Source organism: Denticeps clupeoides, chromosome 4 (assembly GCF_900700375.1).
Source record: "Denticeps clupeoides chromosome 4, fDenClu1.1, whole genome shotgun sequence".
Classification (NCBI taxonomy): domain Eukaryota; kingdom Metazoa; phylum Chordata; class Actinopteri; order Clupeiformes; family Denticipitidae; genus Denticeps; species Denticeps clupeoides.
In genome coordinates, this window is record NC_041710.1 from 13,826,072 (window position 1) to 13,852,296 (window position 26,225).

At 44.8% G+C, this 26,225-nt stretch overlaps 1 protein-coding gene across 2 annotated transcripts in view; it reads left to right on the forward strand.

Moving 5' to 3' along the window:
* Positions 1-26,225, forward strand: part of clstn2a (calsyntenin 2a) — a 164,022-nt gene that overhangs the window by 1,270 nt on the left and 136,527 nt on the right. The window contains exon 1 of one of the 2 annotated variants that reach the window (XM_028977219.1): positions 9,003-9,117. The exons of the other annotated variant lie outside the window; for it this stretch is intronic. The gene's annotated coding sequence lies outside the window, so the exon portion shown is untranslated. Of the gene's footprint in view, positions 1-9,002; positions 9,118-26,225 lie in introns of those variants that run through there. 2 annotated transcript variants of the gene reach the window in all.

Genomic DNA, 26,225 nt, shown 5'->3' on the forward strand with positions numbered 1-26,225 from the left:
TAAAACTGTGGAACTCAGAACTGGTCCAAATAGTGGGCTTGTACCATAAATCCATTCCCATCTGGGGCAGTGGTGGCCTAGCGGTTACGGAAGCGGCCCCATAATCAGAAGGTTGCCGGTTCGAATCCCGATCCGCCATGGTGCCACCGTCCCCACACACTGCTCCCCGGGCGCCTGTCATGGTGCACTGCTCACCAGTGGTGATGGTAAAAAGCAGAGGACACATTTCGTTGTGTCACCGTGTGCTGTGCTTCATCTTCTTTTTTTCTCGTAGTAACGTTTGCAGTCAATACAACCTTCTAGCGCTTCGCGTTTCGAACTGCCTTTTAAACATTGCGTTGAATTGTGGTGCACATTACGGCATAATTCTCCTGACGAGGCATTGGTGTGTCAGAGTTGGCATGAATCCATCTTCTTACTGACACTGCACGGGGACGCCGACTCTAATTTATGCCCCACTGAAACAAAAAAAAAAAGAAGCCATTGACCTTTGTGCTGACCTCCAGCAATAAACCATCAGTGTGATGGCCATCAACAAACGATGGAGAGCGGGAGAGAGAAGAGACAGCGGTGACAAGAGAGCGAGAGATAGGAGCAGGAGATAGGAGGGTGGATTTACGCATGGCCGTTCAGAGCAAGCACGCCACTATCCAGCTGGTACATAAATTGTGTGTGTAGAGCTGCGTATAACACAACTCTACATTTTGTGCTTCAGCTTGCTTATCGCGGAGTCACGTTGCAGTCCTGTACTAGAAGTTTTTTTCGGCCTCCACCGGCATACAAGTCTTTTTGTGTTATTAGGGTTCTCTGACAAACAATGCGGTTACTCTCCGAGCACAAATACTCAACATTTAAGCGTTACTTACAAAGCATGCGTCATTAACGTCTGCGTGCAGGGAGGGCCAGACTGCTGATAAACGTGAGGGAAGATGGGCCTCATCACACACACACACACACACACACACACACTCCCTCACCAGCTGCTCATATGGCCAGTCTCGCTCCCGCGGGTCAGCACCAGCCAATCTGTGCCGGAACAGCTCTGTACACCTGACCAAACTCTTTCCCGATCCGCCAAGGTGCCACTGAGGTGCCACTGAGCAAAGCACCGTCCCCACACACTGCTCCCCGGGCGCCTGTCATGGCTGCCCATTGCTCACTCAGGGTGATGGGATAAATGCAGAGGACAAATTTCACTGTGTGCACTGTGTGCTGTGCTGCTGTGTATCACATGTGACAATCACTTCAATCACTTCACTTTACTTACAGGGACATCCACACACGTTAAGATGGGTTTATTCATTAAAAACTTCTAAAGAGAAATAGTATTACGACAAAACCTGTATGTGTGTAGAAACATTATTCAACAACAGTTGAACACTAAGGGTGATGGGTTATCCATAACTTCTTGTAATCAGGGTCACTTACACACTCACACCTCTGGGCAAATTACAGCCACCAATCCATCCAGCATTCATGGCTTTGGAGGTGTGAGTCCATGATGTGAACCGCCATGCCAGTTCATAAGAAATTTAAAGTGCTCCTATTTTTGTCCCATTTGATGCTCATGGCGATTTAAAAGTGACTAAACATAAGCGTATCTAAATAGACTGTCTATATAATTTTCATTCAAGTGCAGAACACAAAAATATAATTCAGAACAGAAAACACACACTTGCTGGCAGTGCTGAGGCTGCGCTCTGGGGTCGGTGTCAGTGTGGTGGGATTGTGGGCGGGGCTGCTCTGATTCTCTGTGATGTCGGTTTGTATCTTGGCTTTCGTCTCAATTAAATTGTTCCAGCTCGCCCATTGGGGATGAGTGGTGGTTTCTGGGATACCATCCTCCACACTTCTCTGTAATTGGCTGTACAGGGCTGCACAGGGTGTGCTGACAACTGTCCATGGGTGAAAGAGAGCTATATGTCAGTGGGTGTGTGTGCGTGGTGCTCCCCGTGTCTTCAGAGTGTGTTTGAGTACATTGACAATGTTTCCAGAAGCCCTTCCTCATGACGGACTCCTTATTCAGCTCTGAAACACGTGGTTTTTCTAAAGGCCATTGTGAGCTGGAAGCTGCGCTGTGTCCAGTGTTCTTTACTGCGTTAATGCATTGAAATTGAAGCATGAGTAACAGCACGACTGTCACAAGAGACCAGATTCCTCATATACTCACCCCACACAGCGTTCTTCCTGACTTGTTATTCAATTTTTGCACAGTAATACAGTACAGTCTGTACATGAAACATGTAGACGTTGTGCACAACACCAGAAAACATTTCCCTTAACATTCCCGGGGCCTGTTGTCAGGTTTAGAACCCCATTCCTGAAACATTACTACAAAATAACAAAGTTGAGCTGATTCCTGGAGTGTTAACGGTTAAACAAAGTCAAAAGTCCTAAACGCCCAAAGCAAAAAATATGTAAATGTGGCTCTGTTCATTAAAGTGATACTGTGCAATTATAGGTAATGAATTGTTAGAAATGAATTATGCAGCGCAGAGGCATTGTCACGTCTCATGAGAGTCCGGTGTGTGAGGAAGCCTGCTGATGGATGAACAGATCGCACTGAGCGCACCGCCGGCAAAGCGAAACAGCCATTTTCGAATTTCAAGCCTCTGCACACTGCATAAACATCTTCAATGTTCATTCTTTAACACCCACCCCACAGTCAACTTACAAACAACTGCTTTTATATCCCGTGACCTTTGTGCAACCTTCCAGAGATTCTGTTTAACTCATTTCATCAGTCAGGTTCCTGAAATTTATCTTTCTTTAAAAAAAAAAACCTGGTCAAAGCATGTGGAAGGTCACCATTCATTGAGCTTTGAGGAAAACACACACGCACACTGACTGCCTTCAGGCTTGGTTCTAGACTGTATCCAAGGGAGGGCACTGCTAATGAAATGTACTGCAAAATTGTCTTAATATTTTATAAATAATAATAAAAAAAAGAACCAGAACTGTTATGAATATGACATGCAATTAAATGCAATAATATAACTGCTTGAATGTAAATACAAACACTGAAAAAGTTGGCTGTTATGTAATATGTAAATTTCTGCTTTAGAAATCTGTCGGCTTCGCAAGGAAAAGACAGAAATGAGAACTATGATCTCTTGTAGCTGTGATTTGAAAAGTAAAGTGCAATTATTAATCTAAAGATTGAGAAAAGAATGCTGGGGCCAGGTCCGCTGTGAACCCCAATGTCCCTCCAAATGACCCAGACTGCCTTTGGAGCTCTGGAAAGACTTGCAGTGGGTAGTTTGCATTGACTGACAAGCAGTCAATAGCCCCATTACGCTGCGGTCTTAATTCGGCAGCGGAATGCCTGCCCATTCCCGGGATGGACGGGCGCGCTAGTGAGCGTGAGGGAAGCTTGTATTTCACCATGTGCCACGTAACCCGGCCCTCACCCTGGCACATCAGCGCCTCGTGCCACGCGCGGGCACTTTATCAGGCCCTCGGCCGTGCCGGACGATGATGGTGTTTCCCGGATTATTGAGAGATGGGTAGTGACGTGCCTAGAGAAGAATGAAGTGAATGAGGAAAGAAACACATTCGGTCGGAATGCTGTGGCGCCTGTGATATTTCTCCCCCTTGCGCAGAGTGAGTGTGATGGCAATGTTCTCCGTTGTGCTGGGCACTTGAGGCTCCAGAGCTGTCAGGTGTTTCTCCCCCACCCCCCCCCCCCCCCCCTCTATCAGATAGGAAAAACAGAAGGGGGGCGGGGGGGATAGGCACTCTTTTCCACATGCACGCACATGCGAGCACCAGCACGCACGCCCATCCTTCTCTGTCGCCTCTCGCTGCGAGGCTTCAAGCTGGGATAATGCGGAGGCACCTCGCTGATCCTTTTAATTAAAGTTTCAATTTAAAGTCGTCAGCAACAAAACGTGCAACCGGGGCTCGCGTGAACGTGCCCGTGCGCTTCCGAGGGCCCAGAACCATCAGGAAACGGCACGGACGTGCGGCAGCATGCGTTTGTATGCACACATTTGTCCGCCTGTCAGGCAAGTCTGCTGACTCTGGTGTGAAGCCAGCCGTGCACGCTGGGGCAGGCCGTCGCCTCGGGCGAAATAGACGCATGGCCGAAGAACGGCAAGGTGGACTACAAAGGGAGCGTGAACGGGAGAGAAGGACGGTGGTGTGTATGTGTGCGAGAGACGTAGCCCCGCACTTGATATGCGGAGGGCTTTCAAAGCCTGGCTGCGCGCCCGCACACCTGTCTCACTCCGAGCGGTGTTAGGTACTTACAGACAATGTTTGTCTTCTGTGCAGGTAAAAAAAAAATAAAAAAATCCAGTGAAAAGCGGTTATTAATTTTCATGGTGCGTCTCGCTGTCAGAGGCTTTATCTCCCTTTGTACCTCGCAGCGACACACTTCATGGGGTTTAAAAACGCCTGTTAAAATATGTCCCCTTCCGTCTGAGGAATTTTGGATTTTGCCCATTGATTCTTCATACAAATGGAGCAATCAGTAGTCAGATTCCCCCCCCCGTATTTGCTGTCTGTTTTCTCAGTCAAGCTTGACCTCTGTAGATGTTCCAGTGCCAACGGTCCCATCTTGCCCCACGCCCTATCGTTGCCACGTGTTCATGGCACGTGAAAACTTCAGAAAGCCCTGAAGTCTATAAAGCATCCACCCCGAGTAGGATGGAGCAGCATGTCTTTTTTGGAACACAGCTGTCGGCAGCTGCCGGTGGTTTTTCCAAGGTGAAATACAGTGGTGGAAAATGGCAGACCTGCTCCCTGGGTGCGAGTTATAACCTTTGCTGCGGGGGTCTTCATTTCTCCTGTAAAAAACGCACATGAAGACCATGTGGCGTTGGAGAAGAGAATAGAGTGTGTAGAAAAAACTCTTTCTCCCTCCACACAAAGCACTGTATTCAACCACTCCAATTTGATGTTACCTGGCAGAAAGAGGCATGGCACAACAGAGGTTAAAAATGAACAGTTTCTAATTTATTAACACCGGTAAATAATTATTGTAGTTACATGTGAATATTGAATGTAAAAAGGTACCAAGGTTACAGAGAAAGTAAACATGAGAAGAAAGAGTAAAGAGGGAGAAGAGAAAGAGAAGGGAAAGAGAAGGGAAACCCCCCTGAGCAAGATAGCTCAGAGGTCCCTTTTCCACATGTGTGCAGACATTTATACCCCTGGCCTACAGGAAGTTGTCACTGGCCTACAGGAAGTTGTCACTGGCCTACAGGAAGTTGTCACTGGCCTACAGGAAGTTGTCACTGACCAATCAGAACCTGTTGTTTCTGATGTCACGCCCCCGGTGCCTCCCATTTGGTGAAGACAAAGAGGGTGGGCGGTCCTGACGGCTGATACTTCGCACGTTGATGTCGGACAAAGGCATGTAAAAACCGGGGTGTCGAATCTTCACCCTCAACCATCGACACAGGAATGTTACACTTCCCCCTGCAGACATCTGTTATGCAATGCAAAAACAGGCTCCTGCGATGTCCATTCTTACAGACGGCCGGTTGATCCCCTGGGGCACTCGAGTATTCAGGGTCCATGGGGATCACAATTGGGTCATGATTGTGTATCTGCTTGCTTCCTGGTCAGTCGGGAATTCAAATGTAGCCGATAGTTGTGGTTCTGTGTCCTTTGTGATCCTCAGGCATCTGAGGTCACCCTTGTAGGGAAACCTGTCTTCTTGGCATAGATCAAACACAGCAGCATACATAGAATATTCAACTGGATCCAGGGCTTTTCACACTTGGTTGGGTTCTTTGTCTGGAGTGTGATGAGGTTTGCATACAGATTGTGCATGTAGAAAAACAGTGTTCATCGTACATTAAAACCAAACCAGGAAAACAAATGACAACAATGATCAGATACTGTAATGCAAAAAACATGTAAATATAGTGGGAGGCTTAAAATGATATCAGGGAATTCATAACTCTGCGAATTTGCATCGGCTTATCAAGTCTAATCAACAACAGTGGCTGGGAAAATAAATACAAATAAATAAATAAAAAAGTCCCGCTTGTTGCCATGTGATTGGAGAATTACACCTTTATTAGGGAATTCATAACTCTGCGGATTTGCACCGGCTAACGAAGTTCAATCAACAACAGTGGCCGGAAAAATAAACACAAATAAATAAAAAAGTCCCGCTTGTTGCCATGTGATTGGAGAATTACACCTTTATTAGGGAATTCATAACTCTGCGAATTTGCATCGGCTTAACGAAGTTCAATCAACAACAGTGGCCGGAAAAATAAACACAAATAAAATCCCGCTTGTTGCCATGTGATTAGAGAATTACACCTTTATCACTAAAAGCTATTATTTGAGATTATGGCATTGTTGAGGTGTTCAGAGAGAGAAACAGTTTCACATAAATTTAAATTCTGATCCTAAACATGTTGATCATACTGAACATGAATTTAAAATAAAAACATTTAAGTTTAACAGTGCAATTTCCAATCCCTGATCAGTTATTATCAAATTGTTCACCGTGGGACGTGGTTTATGATGTTCAATGTAATACCAGTAATCTAAAATGTCACAAATCCTGGTTATTACTGGTTACAGTTTGGTTTGTGGGTTCATCTATTGTGCCAGCCATATCTACATGCCACATTGTAAGTGATACAGTAATTAGTCAATGTTCATTTTATACCTTGTCGGACTGGATCTGGATTTAGAAATGCCTCGGTTTCTACGGTCCCGGGCTTTTTAGGATATGTAGATCCTTTTTATTTAAATTAAAGCACATAGATTCTATTCCTCCCTATGCAGTAAAATTCAGATAAAAGAGACTTACGGTCACAGATCCACATTCGAGCAAAGGTATCACGTCGGGATCACCATTTGTAAAAAAGACCACACATGAAGACCATGTGGCGTTGGAGAAGAGAATAGAGTGTGTAGAAAAAACTCTTTCTCCCTCCACACAAAGCACTGTATTCAACCACTCCAATTTGATGTTACCTGGCAGAAAGAGGCATGGCACAACAGAGGTTAAAAATGAACAGTTTCTAATTTATTAACACCGGTAAATAATTATTGTAGTTACATGTGAATATTGAATGTAAAAAGGTACCAAGGTTACAGAGAAAGTAAACATGAGAAGAAAGAGTAAAGAGGGAGAAGAGAAAGAGAAGGGAAAGAGAAGGGAAACCCCCCTGAGCAAGATAGCTCAGAGGTCCCTTTTCCACATGTGTGCAGACATTTATACCCCTGGCCTACAGGAAGTTGTCACTGGCCTACAGGAAGTTGTCACTGGCCTACAGGAAGTTGTCACTGGCCTACAGGAAGTTGTCACTGACCAATCAGAACCTGTTGTTTCTGATGTCACGCCCCCGGTGCCTCCCATTTGGTGAAGACAAAGAGGGTGGGCGGTCCTGACGGCTGATACTTCGCACGTTGATGTCGGACAAAGGCATGTAAAAACCGGGGTGTCGAATCTTCACCCTCAACCATCGACACAGGAATGTTACACTTCCCCCTGCAGACATCTGTTATGCAATGCAAAAACAGGCTCCTGCGATGTCCATTCTTACACTCCCGTGGCCCCCTGGGGTCAAAAGCCAATATTAACTGCCGCTCTGGAGCTCATATGGATTCCGTTGACTCCTCTCAGTTAATCATGAGCGTTGTGTGGACGCTGTCCCTTGGTTCATTTGGTGGGGTGTGGCTGGCTTGTGGAATCTTCCAACATTTTAAGTTCCTCTACTCGTTCAGGGGTACATTAATTAATGGTCGGTTTTCATTGTACACTGGTCTAAGTAAGAACAACTAAGAACAACTTGTTTTGTGAAGTGCATGGAACAGAGAGGTAGAACGTGTGTCTCAAGTCGGTCGTGTAAGACTGTAGAGGGGTTAACCAGAGGGCAGTGGGCACTCTGCAGCTTCCTCAAAATCCGGCTTTTCCCAAATGGGAAAAATTTCACAGGATAATGTGTGCGCAGATTAAAATCTAAATGTGCTTGATTTCACGGGTTGCTGGATTATGCTTTGCATTTTGCTATAAATATTTTCCGTAGGGGGTCCGATGAATTCACATGTGATTATCATTATCATCAGTGCTGGTGGAAAACTGAAGTTATTGCAAGCACTTTAACAAGATGCAAAATGATGCCTTTAATTTATTTAAGATGTGAGTTTTTTTAAATCAACTTTTAATTTATAAGTGAAGGTTTTAACATGTTTTTGCAGGACTTTTTCAGAATTATGCTCACTCCGTTCTATAATACTCCTCATAATGAATGGTACTGCAGAATAATGGTTTAAATACATTTCCGGGCAAAACCTAAATGCAGAAAATCAGCAGAAAATGTGCAGATTTGTTAAATCGACCCTGTGGATGGAAAAACTGTTGGTGAGACAATTGACAATGCAAATATTCTCGTTGAGACACACGAAGATGCATTCTGATAAAATGTGTACTGCAGTCAGCCAGCAGGGGCACTAGACAGGTTTTTCACTCATTGAATGAAACTGAGTAAAAGTCATCAGTAAACTTTAATTAACAAATTATTACTACATGCTACTGTAGAAGTCCACTGGACTGCACCCCTACTCTCCTCAAGTGAGTGGGATGCTCTTCCGTAGTCCTCTCTGACCCTGACAGTGACACTGACAATCACAGATCATGCAAATGTGTGCTGGTAAAATAAACACCGTTTTTTTTTTTTTTTACAATCATCACATGAACTAATTTCTTTCAGAAACGTTTTAGCTCTACTGAGGGTTTGCTCCATGAGAGTAACATCCTGGAAATGACATGAAGCCATGTTGAGTAAAGGTTGCAGATGGTGCGTAAGTTGAGTACCTGTAGTGTGTGTTCAGTATATGTGTTCCTGCCCCCAGGGTGTGTTTGCATACCTTTGTCTAAGACTGATGGCGAGAGAGCAGCTCAGGGACTTTTAAACACCTCAGAATATGCTGCCAGGCTGCGGCCCAGGGGAATTGGCACCGACGCTGGCCAACCCGGCTGTCTGCCGTGGACCTAATAAAAGGCTTCTGAGTCATTATCTGTCTTCCCCCTGTTCACGAGGAGCCCGACGTGCACGCTGGCGATGGGAGAGGGCCTCTAATTGGATTTTGGAGCAATCTGTCGTCTTGTCTTTCTTTGTCAGCGCTCACAAACAACCACAGGTGCCCTCCGTCACACACACACACACACACACACCCAAACACAACACACTCTGTGGAGCCGGTCCACCTGCCCTTGACTGGTGCTGGAGATTCCTGCCTGTGACATAAATAACTAAAGGCCTTTGTAGGCCGTTTATCCGAGCGAGCGGCGAGCAAATGTTGCAGGCGGTAGATTATGTCGGTTTGCGGGTGGTGTGGTGCTTCCTGCTTTGTTTCGGTGGTGGTGAAATCTTGCAGGAGTCATCGCTGCAGTTGTTTAGAGAGTGGGAGAAACATGAATGTGTGTGTGTGTGTGTGTGTGTGTGAGCCCCCCTTGAGTGCTCATTACTCATGTTTGTAGTTTGAGCACCTGTGCCTGTGTGTGTGTGTGTGTGTGTGTGTGTGTGTGTCTTTCCTAGCCAGGTTCCCCGGAGATAGAATGAGAGAAGATCGGAGAGAGAGAGAGAGAGAGGTGGAGGTATGATCTGTAACTCACTATACTCAGGGATTAACACGCCGGTGGAGATTAGCCCCACCCGGCCCTCCATCGCCGGACAGTACACCCTCGGGGGTGGAGGCAGCAGCGCTCCGCCTCGTTCCTGTTCCAAACACGCCGGATTTTTTATTTTTTTTGAGAGCCTGGAACTGTGTGACCTATTTTCGGCTCTGTCCATCCCCGGCGTATTTGCTCCAGAAAACCATTTGTTATATGGGCACACTGGTGGAAGTGAGAGAGGGAGTGTGAAGGTTTGTGTTTGTTGGTGTGTGTGTGTGTGTGAGTGAGTGTGTGTTTCTCAGAGAGACAGAGGAGATTGTGTGTTGCATATGTGTGTGAGACGGATCTTCTGCTTCCCTCCATCCATTAAAAAAAGTCAGACAGATGTTTATGTGATGTGGGAGAAAAACAAGGAGAATACAAATGCCTCGGTGTGTGTGTGTGTGTGTGTGTGCATGCATGTGGGACAGCATCTATTTAAACTAAGGTGTGTGTTGTCTTGGCCGTGTGTGTCACCGGGAGATTGTGCACTGGCGCGTCACTCTGTTATCTCGCCGTCACAGCAACGCCTGGACCTCCTCTCCAGAATATTTCCATTACTTTGTTTTGATGTTCTGTCCCGCTGGGCTGTCCTGTGAGACAGTGTCCCCGCTGCGGGGCGCGTTCAGGCGGAACCGAGTCGCCACATCTGCCTCCCGCCGCTCTTGCGCTCCTCCTGCCACCATCTCACATCTTACTTATGTACCTCCTACCCCACACGCCCTCCTCTTTTCCATCGCGGAGAAAGTTTCAGCGCCGTGCAGCGCATCAGTGAAATGAGTTTTTCCATGAGCCGGGACTAATATTCCCCCATAGCGATGCAATTTCAGCCACAGCCAATTACGTTTGGGGATGTTTTTACATGGGCAGAGTAATTGATTGTGCCAGCATCTTTCCTGCATGTTTATTTATCATTATTTTTTTCACTGACTATTTTTTAAATGTACCACATCCTGATGAAACCTCAGAAAAAATGTACCCCACTGGGACATCCCAACGCGACGTTTTGTTCTTTTGCAGAGCAGCATTTCCCCTTCCATCAGCAGAAAGCAGAATTTGTGGGTTCAGCATTTGTTTATTTGGCATTTGTTTTAAGAATATAAGCTTTTGCTTAAACATCTTCCTAAACTAGGTTAAACATATCATATGCATGGAAGCAGAGATTGCAATTCTGTGTGTGTGCGCATGTCTCAACATACCTCCAGTGTTCTATGCTTATTAACAGGACCCTTTGCACACATTTCATATGGGCAATCAGGCTTTAAAAAGGATATCATCACCATATTTTCAAAGTAGAAACTAAAGGACAAGTTCAACTGATGCAGGGGTTGATTAAGAAGACTGCAGATTATTCAAATGTTATTAATGATTCATGCTCTAAATGTGATGCTCAGTCGCAGCGACCCCTGACTAATTACTTTAGGAAACTTACATTTCTATCACATCACCATAATTACACTATTCAACTTATTATTACATTACATTTTATTTACAGTCTGACAATCACTACAGTAAGTATGTAGTATTAAGGGAGTAATTTGGGTTTTCTATATGATTAAAATATATTACATAAAATGCCTAGCAACTAAAATGTGTTATAGATTTTCTAATAATATGTGTGAAAAAGTGTTGTTACATTTGAGGATCTGACATAAAGCCAATACTGGAAAATGTAGCAAAATACAATATTTTGTAATAAGGGTTTAAGCAAGCCACTGCAATGATTTTATTTAAATTATTATGTAGTAAATAAAATGTGTCATGTTTTTCATGCATCAATCAGCCCAAAGATTATACATTTTTCAAATCTATAGGCAGTTTATTGAAATTTTGTGATACTGCAAGATACTGCAATGATTGTTCCTACTGGAATATTCTTGAATACCATTAGCCAAGTGGTCCAGAACGTGCTTCATGTTGGTCTGAATAGCGGAGGAGCGTCTCTCCTCTGGTGCCGATGGAAGCTCAAGCTGAGATAGACTTTTCAATTTTTATTTATAAAATATCAATATGTTCCTCTCCACAGAGTGTCTGAAGAATAACAGCCCAGCGCCTGGACCTGAGCAGATGCTGTCTGCTCATAAGCCCGATGCATGGCATGCACTTTTAAAGCGTTATTTATTTATGTTGAGCTTGACCCCTCAAATGTTGGCTGTGGCCGGATGGCATGCAGCCCCGGCTCGTTTCCAGCCCCACTGCCAGTCCTGTCCATCGACCTTGACCGGTGAAGTGGGCTGAAGCCAACAGGCACCCAGAGGACGGTGGGTGCTGGGCAGAAAGGCCGATCTGTCAGAGATGGGGCTCTTTCAACATAACCTATAGGATTAAAGCCTGTCTTTATTTAGAGTATGCCTCAGGTCCCCCACACTGCTGTCCAAAAACCTCTCTCACACACACACACACACACACACACACACACACACACACACGCCTTAGTAGCAAATTTCAAGGAAGAGAGAGTGAGAAGGAGAGACAGAGTGACAGTTAAGTTTCCTTTGTAACTCATGGCCCCTTTGTAATTTCTGAGCTGCCACAGTGGCTGCAGCACAATTACAATAAATGGCAAACAATTTTCGCCTTATTGCAGAATTTCTTGGATAATGGATCATCAATTCTGTCGGGGGAGGAAATGGACGATAAATTCTCTGCAACAAGAAACAAAGTCTGCACTTCAATGAGCACTGTCACATCTGTAATTTCTCAGAATGTCACAACTCTTCTGTGGCAGAAACACTAAATTATCAGATGACTTTTGCAAAGTTTAGAAAGATATGTAGACTGTATATAGATGGCATCATCAACAAGATGGCAATTCATTTACTTTGAAATGTCAACCTTGTCACCTCTTGGTCTGTTCCATCCATCTCGGTGCCACACTTCAATATGTTGTGGTGACAATTACTTAGTTTTCCTTCATGCCAAACCACAACTCTAAACAACTTTCAATTAATGAACCGGTGGACAAGAGGGAAAAGAGAGGGGTGAGAAAATGTCACGGTCATCTTTCAAATGACATTTAATAATTAATCTACAGCTGATTTAAACATTTTAAAGTGTGTTGTGGCAGGTCAAGCATAATGTAATATGGTGAAAAGAGGCTGAATGTTTTTAGAGGTCTTTGCAAACTTTCTAGTACGTATTGTCTTCCATTTTATTATGATTGTGCAACAAGTGCAATTTATCATTTGTTGATTCATTTGGTCTTCGATAATAGCAGCTTTTATAAGGTAAATTACCATGGCAATAAGGATGCCGTACATGGGTATACCAGTCACAACCTGTAGTGGGACGAGTCAGTTTGGACAGTCACCGGACCATTCATGCAGCCACATAAGGTGGGGTGACAGATAGACAGACAGTCAGCAGAAACAAGGACTGGGATGTCACACCACGATAGAAACATGATAGTCTGCAGTTTTTTTTTTCAGTTTTCCTCCCATAGACCAAAGACACGTGGTGAAGTATCAGTGCTCAACTGGCCTTGATGTGAGACTACACACGCACTCACCCCGTGACAGACAGGCACCCTGTCGTGCGGATGTTCTCGTCTTGCACCATGTCCCACCATTACTTTAACATGTGCGGGAATCCTCCTCCCACCTCCCTATTCTGCAAACAAATATCCTCGCTATCCAGGCGTGGAGCAGATTGCGGAACGAAACATCTGAAATTGAGGTGTGTTGCTGTCAAATTTGCCTGGAAAATTTCATATCTGATGATATCGCGCCTCACATCCCCCCTATCCACTATTAAGCTGTAAATCCTCATAAACAACGGTGATATCTGGCAGCAGCTAGATTCCACTGACTATCCACAGAGCATGGTAGCCTGATGAAAAACGGCAGGTACTTCCATTTCACCCTCCCTTTATGGATCACGGGTGTGACCCGTGCGCAGACATATGACTTTGATATTGAGCTTTTACGTCTCCACATTCACATCCACGGGTATCGACTGTACCTGCGCATGCATAGCCCCTCGATGGCAACGTCCCCCAGGCTGGATTGCTTGCAGAGCCCGGAGGAGATGATAAACCGATCAGACTCCCGTAGCATCGTGTTTTTCACACCATTAACGGGCGTCACTTATTACGCCGTTTGCATTTGTGTTGTGAATGCGCACACACCGTAATGGCCTTTTCAGCCCACCGTTGTGGCTGCATTGCACCGTTTAAGAGTAATTGGACAGAAAATGGTATCTGTCTCCCAGCTCCCTAATGCATCACCAGCAAGGCACCCTTGTTAGCACCCCTGAGACATTTTACCTGAAAGGAGCCCTGCCATCAGAAATGACATTACATGCTTTTTTTTTTTCTTTTTACCTTTTGTCTTCCCTGTCTTTTTAAAAAAAAAAATCATTCTGAACAAAAAGGCCTGAGTCTGGCTGTTCATTTCCCATCTGTTTTTTTTTTCTCGTGGGGCTCCAGCCCATAAACAGGCTCACAGCTTTGCTAACAAGACTGCTGTCATGGTCAGCAATTACCTGGCGCCATATCCTGGTCAGTCTTGAGGTGCCAGTGGAGAGTCGGTGGAAATGCGGGCGAAAGCAGGGGAGCAGATAGGGGTGTGATGACCAGTCTTGTGGCAGAAATCTGTCTGCTGTCCGTCAGCGCCACTGTAGGTGGATGTTGATGGAGTAGTTGACTCCTCCGCTGTTAAGGTCTGACAAAAATGTGTTCCGAAAAGTGCTTAAGAGTTGACATGATGTCTCTGGGCATGTTGTGCCAAAAGGACAACACCTCTGTTATGCAACACATCTTTCAATATTTGACAAGAAAGTTGGCAGGGGTAGTAAATGCATTTTTGGGGGGTGATTGTGTTGACTTAGCCTGGGGCATTTGTACAATGAGGCAATTCGCTATATACTGTTTTCAATGCAGCATAAAAGCATGAATATAGAAGAATTATCCCCAACCACCTACATTTCCCGCTTACTGCAACCCCCCCATGATTCCTGTGAAAGTCTTAAGGCATGAACTCAAAACGTGTGTGAGTAAAGCAAAAAGATTTTCGCTTTAACCTCCACTTTCAGCTAATTTCCAGCTACCAGCTGGCATCAGAGGGACTATTAACATGTGCAACTACAGTCTGTGACCCCCCGGCTGCCTCTGACACTGTTGACTGCGCTCAAAAAGGATGCACGTGAACAGCTATTTGTTTCAGTGTCACAGAGATATTCACTAGTGTTAGCATGCTGACCTGGTCGCATCAGCCTTTAACACCACTTTGTACCTCAGAGGTGTGAGAGAGTGTCGTGTTAAGTTTGCGGTTTCTCCCCAGAGGACGTTTTTCTTGGGATTTGAACAGGTAGTCAGTGAATGGAAGAGTAAACCTCAACGGCTCTCAGTCATACTGTGACACATTCACAACAAACCAGATTGTCATGATGCTAAGGGCTCAATTGCGATGGCAATGAAAAAAGGTGCAGGGGCGAAAACCAGACCAACTTCACTTCATTTTATAAAATTTAGCTACTGACAATCAGGGAATCTGGGAAGGTGTCCATCCTTGCCATTTCGGATCCAGAGTAACGAAAGTTGCACATTTAGACAAACTGAGAATTTATACTAGCTATTTTCGAACTTGTATTCAAGTACACTTTTAAAAATTGTTAACCTCGCAGCTTTTGAAAAACATCACCGTGACTTGGGCCAATGTGAAGGGCCCCGCTGTCAGAAGGGCTTCTCCTCAATCTCTCTCGAGTGGCTCCCTTCAGCAGTACAACAACACTCTGCTGCACCGAATTTACAGCCCTGTGTTGGCTCTCGATAAAACGTCAGCCACTTACAGATATACAGCCGGGCCTTCTGCTGAGACGCAGGTGCGGGACGCTGCCTCGTACGTGGTGATGAAGCCCCTACCAGGATCCAGAGTTCCCTCAGACACGACACTAACCCCAGTGGATGGATGGATGGTGGCGGGATGTTGTGGAACACTTCAGATGGCCTTTCATCCGTCCTGAAAATAACTCGCCTTTTAAATTGCATCCGCAGTTTTATTGGGCTCCTTCTAATTAAACATCCTTCGCTCTTTTTCTCATCAACGTCTGGCGACACAACACTTCAAAAAAAATCACCACAAAGCACCACTCCATCCGTTTTATTTTTTTAAATCCTCTCGGGCCCTTTAATCTGAACCGAGGCAGCCTTTGGTAGAATTTTTTTGTTAAACTCTCCTTCATCCATGCACGTCCATTCAGCTGATCCTCTGCCTGTCTTATCAGCCACCTGTCACGCCGGTGTCACCCATAACCCTGCCAACATCCTGCCACGGATGCTGTCGGACTCCGGCAACCTGAGCCCGCTCCCTGCTCTGCTGGCAGATCCGTTACTCCGCCCTCTGTGTGTGTGTGTGTGTGTGTGTGCGCGTTTCGGACTTCCTGTTACATTTTTTTTCTCCTTTCTCCTTCATTCTCCTCTTCCTCGTCTCCCTGCTGTCCGTGTCTGTCCTCGTGACGCAGCTCGGGAAAAGAGCGGAGAAATATTCCCAGGGCGGGTGTCGGAGCGGGAGAGGGGAGGTGTGGGAGCCGCTCTTTGTTCTGGGTGCGGTGTTTTTGCGCCGGAGCCATTCATCATGATTATCTTGTCGTAGGCAGGTAATGTCACAGGCAGGGCCTGGGCTATTTATGGTGCGGCTGCCCGCCTGCCGCTGCCCTGGGCTTGGCAGCAGCCATTCCTCTCCCGGCCGAGCCGAGCTTCGACTCAGACGACAGCGCCGGATGAAGTCGGGTTGAGGGGGGGGGGCACACAGAGAGGAGGTCGGCAAGTGGTACTCCACCCAAATACCGGCACTTCGGAATTGGAACGGGACAAAAGCAAGGATGGGGAGGGGAAAAGGGGGTAGCAGGAAGGCGACAAGGTCAAAATCACCCCATGATGCAAAAAACCCCGAAAATGAGCCTCAGCCACAGGGACGGAGAGGGGCCGAAAGGCAGCAGGGACATTGCGGCTTATGACATTGGGAAAAGGACGTGTGATTGCATACCACTGTTCACACAATACACCCCCCACCCTCGTCTCCCAACCACAACCCTCTGTCACACCCACCCGGTGCCTCTGTTTATGGGCCAGTCACATGATTGTTAATTCAGGAGTTTGCGCAGGGCGGTGCTTTGCGGAGGAATACGGATGTTAATACAGGAGCACGGATGAAAGTTTCATGAGGATTGCTGTGGCCTCGGGACAGATGGGGCTTCTAAAAACCAACCCTGTGCTCACAATTTTGTGAATATTGCATACAGGATCCCCTTAAAAGCCCATATCCATCCAGTCCTGAGACGGAGCACCGTAGATGTGATTTTTTTTTTTTTTTGCTGTGGCTGTGTTTTTCACTGTGTGTGTGTGTGTGTGACTGTGAAAGGCAAGGTGTGCTCCTGTGAGCATGCATTAATACACACATCCTTGCTCCCTTCTTCTCCTCTGTCTTCTCAGAATCTCAGCAGACCCTCTGTGATCTCTCCACAACATTTTGGAACACTTGTATCTGGTCTGGTGTCTGACTCCGGCTCTCAATGAGAGTGAACGCTGCCTGATAAATATGGATCGTGCCGGCCCCCATGTGTCCCCCGCACACCCCGACCGTTTCTGCCCACACATAGTGTGACATATGACCGCCAAAATCACTCTGTGCCTCCTATAAATCTCCTTTTCCCCTTAACTCTGCAGGGAGGGATAAGGGAAATTAATGAATATTAATATTAATGTCACTGACACGTCTCTCTCTCTCCCTGCAAAATTCCGATTTAATGCAGTTACATCTCTCTCTGGCTGTGCTTCCAAAAGGAAGGGAGGATATGTGTAAGAGGATGGATTTCTTTGAGTTTTCTTGAAAATTTGGGGATTTGCTCTGTCAGGCAAACTGAGAGAAAAAAATACAGCATTCATTAATGCAGAACTAAACACGCTGAGGGGAGTGTTCATTAATGCAACATTCTGTAAGCTCACAAAAAGGTACAAGAAAAGACTGCTTGCTTGTTATCTGAAGAGGAGGAAATCTAGCCAGCCCATTTTGTCATGATTTCTGACACCCTGAAGATGAACTTTAGTGATGGAAGAGTCCAATGACTGACAGCTCTCGCATAGTTTTCTTTGTCATTCTGCACAGTTTAAAGCCCCTTCTGTCAATGCAAGGTAACATGCAACTTTTTATACAGTGGGTCCAAAAAAATCTGACAATGTCATTTTTTTTCTTTTTCTTTACATGAATTGGACAGTTGTTCCTGGTTGTATGTGAGTGGCAGCTAATGTGCGTGTGTTTAACTGCAACTTTTTAAAAGCATTTGACCTCATCTTAACACCATTCCCCTTGACCTTGGCCACTAATTATGCGGTTTGTACTCTGATCAGGACCTGTATCGGTGCTCAGACACAGAGGCATGCCGACTGAAAGATAAACAAACCGCTGACGCCCCAGCGCCTGATCGGGCTCAAATGTGTATTCACGGGCCGGTGGACGAGGGTCGGTGCATGCTAAGCAGGACTAGTCGAGGCATTTAGGATGCTTGGCTGATGGACAATGTGGTTGGATGTACGTTTCAGAAGCGTCCATTAATAAAGTGAAAGATTTGCTTGGCCACACAGTTTCTTTTTTAAATGCACGGAGTGTGCCAAGTGCCCTGGAGATTTATGGTCCAGTGAGTAGGTGCTAGCAGGTGGGCAGCCTCGCTGACCCTGTAAGACTTTAAAAAAACTTTTTTATAGAAAACTTGGTGATTTTCTAAACAGACCTGATATAAATGTTGTTTTTTGATCATTTTTTATCACATCATTGCCCATGGCTATAGTTTCTTTTCTCAGAAATGTAGCCATGCTTTCAGCTCCACACTCAGATCAACACGCTGCACTTACACGTGAGCTATAGTTTTTTTTCAGAAATGTAGCCATCCTTTCAGCTCCACACTCCACACGCTGCTCTTATACATGGACCAACTTTGGCCCAAATAACCTAATAATGTATGAGTAAAAATTTGTATGATGGCTGCGATGCCTTTCAGCTCCATAAAAATGGTACTTACCTGAACTTATGTGTCTTTAAAAATACAGCTATTCCTTCACACCCCTATGAGCATTTTCTGGTGCTGAATTTTGGAATGGGTTTAAGCTCAGCATCATGTGCACCTGCAGCTACCTCAAATACACTGAATGTACTTTTGGACCTCCTGGTGTGTTCTTGCATGTCTACAGGCACTATAAATGACTTGGTTAAATGTTGTTTATTGAGGAATAGCAGAAAGCCCTTGGCTTTTTTGCAATCTGTGTGATTTAATGGAATTTGCTTACAGGAATGTACCCCATTACCTCCATCATTTTTTGTAGTGATCCCCTGGATCATTCCATCAAAATTTGGATATAGTCAATTTGCTGCATGAGTGTTTGAGCTTTTCAAAGCTGGTTCGATTTGGCAGTGATTATTGTGATAACCATCACTTTCTGAACGCCATTCCCCCCAGTGCATTTGTGTGACAGAGCCATTAATGGAAACCTGTTTACTTTAATGCCGAGGTGAGAGCAGGAGACAGCTTTCAGATAAATAGCTTGTTATCGCCTTCACTCTGTCTCTCACTCTCTCTTTCTCTTTCTCTCTGCCCTTCCTGGAAGAGGAATTGAGAATTAGCAGGGGTCCAACGGCTGTTAATTTTAGAGAGGATGCCATTTGCTAATGTCTCCAACCATAGTGCTTATAGTCACAATATGGTGCCTAATCACACTGGCAGACAGACACTTCAGGCTGGGATAATGCATCACCTGCATGTGTCACTGGCAGGTTTTAACTCAAAAGTGGCGTGACAAGAGATTGGAAAAGATAAAAGGAGCTGATGAGAAAACACACTATCAAGGTGAGTCAAAGTACAGTGGAAAAACAGACAATTGTCATATTTGTTCCCTCTTAGCAAATAACAGCTGTGATGTGGCTGCCTCGTAGGGGCTATTTAATATAAAAAAGGTGGGGGAGAAACACAGAAATTATATAATCTGAGGCAGGTCACAGATGGCACAGACTGAGCATTTTTCAATTGAATATATAGTTTTTATTTTGCCGAGGCCAATGAATAAAGAGATAAAACAAAACACACTCGCCAGTGTTCTGGGATGTTACAGTTTAATTTTATTTTTCTATTTGCTTGTGGTCCCTGGAGCGGTGAGCCATCTTCAAAGGCATTACTCCCCTCCTCTCACCTCACCTCCCCTCACCTCACCTCCTTTCTCCTGTCTGCTCATTGGCGAAGTGTCTGTGTCCCTTGCTTTGACCCTCGGGAGAACTTCCCTGCCGCTAACTTCACAAACACGGGCGAGGGTCCCCACCAGCACTGCAGCACAAATTGAATTCTGCTCTCCGGCGCTTGCTGCCTTTTATCTGCAGAAGAGAACTGGGAGGGAAATAAGCAAATACCCCAGTGCTGTGGACCAGTGTGCGCCTGCATTGGTCCTCTGGGCAAAAAACAAATTTGCTTTTAAATGAATCTTCCTTTCCTGTAAAGATCAGGGAGTGACTCATAAGGTTTGCAGGAAGTCTGTGAACGCTCCTCCATCTGCATGATCTAATCGGACACATTTTTATTATGCTTCAACATTAAAGCCAAACAATTTTTTTTTCTGCCACAGGTAATGGAAAAAAATGTGGAAAACCCTTAAAGGAGGTTCTCACCCAGAGGGGTTTGCTAAAACACATATAGGGGGGGGTCACAGTCAAGGTGCATGTGACTCATCATTCTCTGGCATGCCCGTGTCGGAGTTCATCTTTGAGAGCCCTCCAGCGTTTCTGTAAGAGGCCTCATTTTTTGACAGCGGGTGGCCCATGGCGCCCCAATACAGACTTATAAGGTGACATGGTGACATCTTCGTTATCATTTTAAAAGATTACTGCCGCCCGCAAATCATGAAGGACAATGACCAACTGCTCCTGAGATGTAGTTAATTGAGACAGGTGGCCTCAAGGTGCTTCCTGAGGCAGGTCTCGTCCAGAAAACCCAACAGCCGGCACGTGGCACTTTCATCTGGGATGAACCCATCATGTCACAGCCTCCATCGTTTCATTACACCCATCTAACCCCTTGTGCCACTCTCATCCAAACCAAAAAAATGAAAGAGGCTCTTCCTCTTCATGCTGCAGAAAGAGAGGCTTGGTCATACCTGACGTCCTGCAGTGACATACGGGAGACAGCTCTTGGGCTGACAGGTGATTAAAGTGTCAGCGGTTCTGACAGCCAGACAGCACGTTTGATGATGGCCGTGCATGTGTGTGTGTAACGGGGGGTGGCATTTCCCATTTAGAGCTTTTCCTCACTGTCTACCTCGGTTCTCAGGGCCCCGGAGCGCACGCTGCACAGCCTTTGTCCCCTCTGTCAGTTCCACTTCCCCACGATGGTGGTCAGGGGGCCATCGCTGGAGCTTTTGCGCTTTCTGTCGTCCATCAGTACGAACCGATCGCTCAGGAGTGTCTCTGGGCTGCTGCAGATTATACTGCTGGGATGCTTGTAGACATGGGCACACCGCATTTCTCATGTTGACAGTTTTTTCAGAAGCTTTCCCAAGATCTGTTCACAGTTGTTGTCATCTGAGAGATTTACAGATATTCACAGTGGGCTTTGACAATATACGTGTTCCTGGTAAGCTTACTGGTACAGGCTATTTCTACACCTGAAATGAAAGAGGAATGTGGTTGCTGAGTTGTCATTTCCTGTTCTCAAAGCTAACTAAATAGGCTTGTGAACACAGATTTGGATGTTCAATCCTTAAGATACATTTTAATGTGAAAGTGACTAATTCACACATCACAGCACAGCACCAAGTGCACACAGTGAAATGTGTCCACTGACCTCGGTGCCACCTTGGCAGTTTAGCATTTGAACCTGCAACTTTTTGATTGTGGGTTTGCTTTCTTACCCGCTAGGCCACCAATGCCCCATTGCAAACAATGCATACACAATATAATAATTGGGTAAATATGTCATAACTGCATTAATGCTGATGCCAGGATAACAGCATTAATTGAGTATTGACACTTTATAAGTTTACCTGTTGTTTAAGCAATATTTCAGAAGGAGAGTCAGCACTTCTCTGTTTCAGTTTGGTTTCCTGGAGGCTAGCGCGTGATTGACCTGCTCCAGTGGAAATGGTTTGTGGGGACCCCAGCCATTTTGGTAGCATGTAGCTAATTAAGTTGAAGAGTGATGTTTCCCTTCTGCTCCCTCTTATATGCCAAAGATGCAGAAGTTCTTCTTTATTCCCTAGTTTTCTAGGTCATCTGTTTTGGTCACAAGAAAAGGGATTTGTTTAATAGCTGAGTCCAATGCTGTTTTCGTTGTTTCCAGTGTTTATTCGGCCTCAAAGTTGTGAGATTTGGCTTCTTCGATATGAGATGCATGGGTCAACATGTCTTGCTTTACCCATTTTCAGCTCATTCAGGACGTCGGCGACGTTTGTGCTGTTCAGAGGGCTCAGCGAAACTTCTTAGCGTCCGTTTTGAGTCTTCAAAAGAACATTTCATGCTGTTTAACACAAAATGCTTTTGACATATTAATGTTGTATCTTTTAAACAATGTTAAAAGGAGCTCATCCATTACGCTGCCATCTTGGAGCACTCCAATGGAGTAATGACATACCAAAATGTTAATGAATTGTAATATTAACATTGCATTCTACCAAAACTGTCAGTATTAATATTGACACTGAAGTAATTGGTTGAGCTATTTGTTATTTGCTGTCTAGAAAGAAAGAAATGCATGTGTGTGTGGGGGGGATAAATAATGAAGTGTTCAGTGCTGGTTGTTTTACTTGTGCAGAGAATCCTCTCTGGTTGGTATTGTTCAGATGGAGATTGATTTGTTTGGCAAAATTTCCAAGCTTAATAGAAAACATCACAGACAGGCCTACAGCAACACTATGCGCCAATCTCATACAAATTGCTGTAGGCTGGCTTTCATTAGCCTGGTACCTTGCTGACCATTGGTATGCATGAGAATGGGTAGACTGCGGGGGACTTGCCTGTTGTTGTTCATTCTGGGCTTTTCCTGCTGTGATTGCTGATGTCCAGTTGAAAAGGTAAGTATGAAATTCCTCACCTGTATAATGTCAAAGAATGCCTGAGGCTTCAGAGGATTCCGCTCATCATGATTGCTATTGTTTAATGATTCTTGCTGTCAGTACATATAAAGCACATTTCCTGACATGCTACTTTCCCTTGGAAATGGTCTTGATCCAAGACCTAAGAAATGTTTGGATGAAGACATGTGCTACCCAGACTATTTTGATGAGAAGTTTTGAAAGTAAGACATAGTGATAACACACCTACGAACCAGAAGACCACAAAGACACAGGTACAAACCCCACTTACTACCATTGTGTCCCTGACACTTAACCCTCATTTGCTCCAGAAGGACTATCCCTGTGAGCACTGACTGTAAATCGCTCTAGATAATCCTGTCAGCTAAATGCCTTAAAATTTTAAAATAATTCCTCCAAAAAACAAAAAACTCTAATCAACTTCTCACCTGCACTCAACAATTCTATTCATCTTCTCCAAGTTCAGCACCCACATTTTCTCTTCATATAGCTCTGACTGTGTTACACTCCCTTCGTGTCAAAATCCCATTTGCAGGGGACAGTAAAAAGAATTCCAGCCACTCAGCCGCATTCTGTTATGTCGGCAAAAGCCAACTACAGTAATTATAGACTGTAAAAGACAGTGATAAGTGTTGTGCTTTTGTTATTGCAGTTTGCAAACTGCAAGAAATGGATGGAGTGGACTGCTGCCCTCTTGACAATAATGCTGTGGTAATATGGGCTCCCCACAAAAACCAGCTGGCTCGCCATGCCAGGAGATCTGAATCATTCATCACAGAGTGCACTCCGCTCTCGTTATTTTGGATCCCTCAAAAGAAATGGAGGACAGAAATGTATCTTTTGATGGGCCAAATGATTTCTAATTTGATTTCTTCATTGATGATTGAGTTAGTGAAGCACTACTGTCATAGGGAAAATAAATGCACTGGTCCATGCTCCGAGGAGAAAGCTGCCAAATTAACGTGATGTCTTCCTGCTTTGCACTCGCGCTTCCTGTTTTTAATATCACAACGCGGCTCTTTTTTCTCCACTTATGAAATTGTTTTCCCATTATCTTGTCAGGGGTAGATTATCATTGATGAAATCCCATTAGACCGACATGTGATATGGACTCACTTCCTGTTTGTGTTAGCTGCAGCTAATGGGCCATGGTAGCCTTTTGTGCTGAGTGAGCTTTTTCAGTGGCCTCAGTCCTACTTGTATCAGTATGGGCAGTAGGGAAAAAAACCCCAAAAAACTAGTGGTGCACTCCATAAACATTAATGAATGCAAAGAGTTTATCAAGAATCCCAACCCATAATAGCAACATTCATAAATGCCTTTGCAGTGATTAGTATAATGTGGCATAGCATACATTATTAGGGCTAAAACAGAGCTGAAATACATTTGCATAATTAATTTATGCATAGTGTTAGACAATACCATAATTTTTTTTTGATTAAGGGCCGCTGTGTATTTAATGGGGTGTGACATCAAAATATTTTATTCATGGCAGAAAAAAAAATATGTTGTGCAATACTTTATACCTTGAAATTATGATCTTACCCAGTCATTCGTAGCCAAAATAAAACAAAACAGCAATAAAGGATGGCTTGTGTCCTTTACACTTTTTCTAGTAAGTTGCTCTGGATAAGAGTCTCAGCTAGATGTGATAATCTCTATGCTCAATATAATTTTTATTAATATTCTGGTGCATTTCACATGAACACAGCTGAGTTATTCGATTCCCTCTTCTGTATTTTACCTCTCAATAGGAAAGAGGACATAAGAAGATGTAAGGGAGGATTTCTATACTTTACAAACAGCTGAAAAAATGCACAAAAAAAAAAAGCTATTCATGAAAAACTGATTAAAAACCGTATATATAGCAGTAAAATTATCTGTATGTTTCATCTGCAGAAATTAAGTCACTGGCATTCCTCCCCACCCTCCAAAAAAGAAAGGAATGCTAATTCTTCATGCAGCCCTTGCCATGACAGTGTTATACTGTAACAATGCTGGCTGAATAATTGGACTCAATGAGTTCCATATTTACAGATGGGGTCATTACGGCTTTTTTTTTTTCCTGTGGAAGAGCAGTCTAGACAGTACTATATCACTGAAACACAACAGAAAAGAGCAAACATGCTCTTCGTTTACAGTGATGGATGTACAAAGTGCCAGCCTCATTTAACCAACACAATTTTTCAAATGCAGAGCTGAGGAGAAGAAAGAAAAGTAAATATGATTACACATGTGAAAGGCCATGTATCATTTCGTTTTGTAAAAAGAAAAACAAGTGTCCCTGGGCATAAATAAATGATCCATGATCCTCTCTGCCAAATGAAAAATGCAACATTTACAAAGATAATGTAATTACCTTGTCTGCAGATATGCTGAACTGGAACCCTCGTCTGTTTGAACCTGCACCTTCCCACATGAAATATACAGTGGATTCGCAGCGCTAAATCTAATAATAGTGATGTTGCTGTGGTACAGGGTAGCAGCAGGGTTACGCTGGGCCTCGTAATGAGACGCTATATTGCACAACACCAACGCGCTTTGTGTGGATGACCTCTAAATGTTCCATGTGGTGTGCCCGGTGCCAGTTCTGGACAACACCGCGCACACTCCCACTCGCACAGCGACACACCAAATACAGACGCTCCCCGACTGCAACACAGACAACCAAAAACCGAAAAATTGAGAAATTGCCCACCTGTGCATCGGTCCCCTTACAGCGACAAGGGATATGTTTCTCTGTGTAATGGAGGGAACTCAAACCACAGGCAAAAGGTTGTGATTTACTCCCATTTGAGAGGATATGCTCTCCTCGCCGGCTCCAAGAGGACTTGGGTGGCCATGAATATCAAAGAGGACTCGCCAGCCCAGAGAGGCATTACATATTTATGTCAGAGTGTCTCTCTGTCCGTCCTTGAAGGAAAACAATCAGACACGGGCCGAGGCGGCGTGCCGCACACATGCCTCTCAGCCTTCGTGGATCCTCCAGTCTTTCGCATGAAAAGAGCCCATCAGGCATTCAACCAGTGGTGGATTTGGCCCTCTATAATGCAAAAAGCCTCGCTACTCTACATTATGGGTCATTACAGCGTGTGCTTGTCCTTTTTTTCCTCCTTTGCAGTATTCTCTCCAGCTCAGCCTCCCACACGGTCCAGTTTAGTCATGCAATCAGCCGAGCCACAGTCCCCGCGGTGACGCGGCGTTGAGTCAACAGGCGAACATTGTTCCGGCGCATATCGCAGAGAGGACCAAAAGGCGGCGTGTCGCTCGACTGACACACGCATCAGACGAGGCGCCCCGCCTCACAAATTCCACTTCCGAGAAGCGAGATGAGGCATCTCTTAGCAACAATCGCGGCTCTCTTTCAAAAGTACGGAGGTGAAGTAGCATGTTCAGAGAGACTAATAAAAAGCCCCATCAGTGTTGAAACCTCATGCTGGGTGTCTAATGTTATTTGTGTTTTCAGCTTCCCCCAGTGAATACCGATGTTGGCTTTCTCTCAAGCATAGTACAACACGTTGCATTTACAGACGT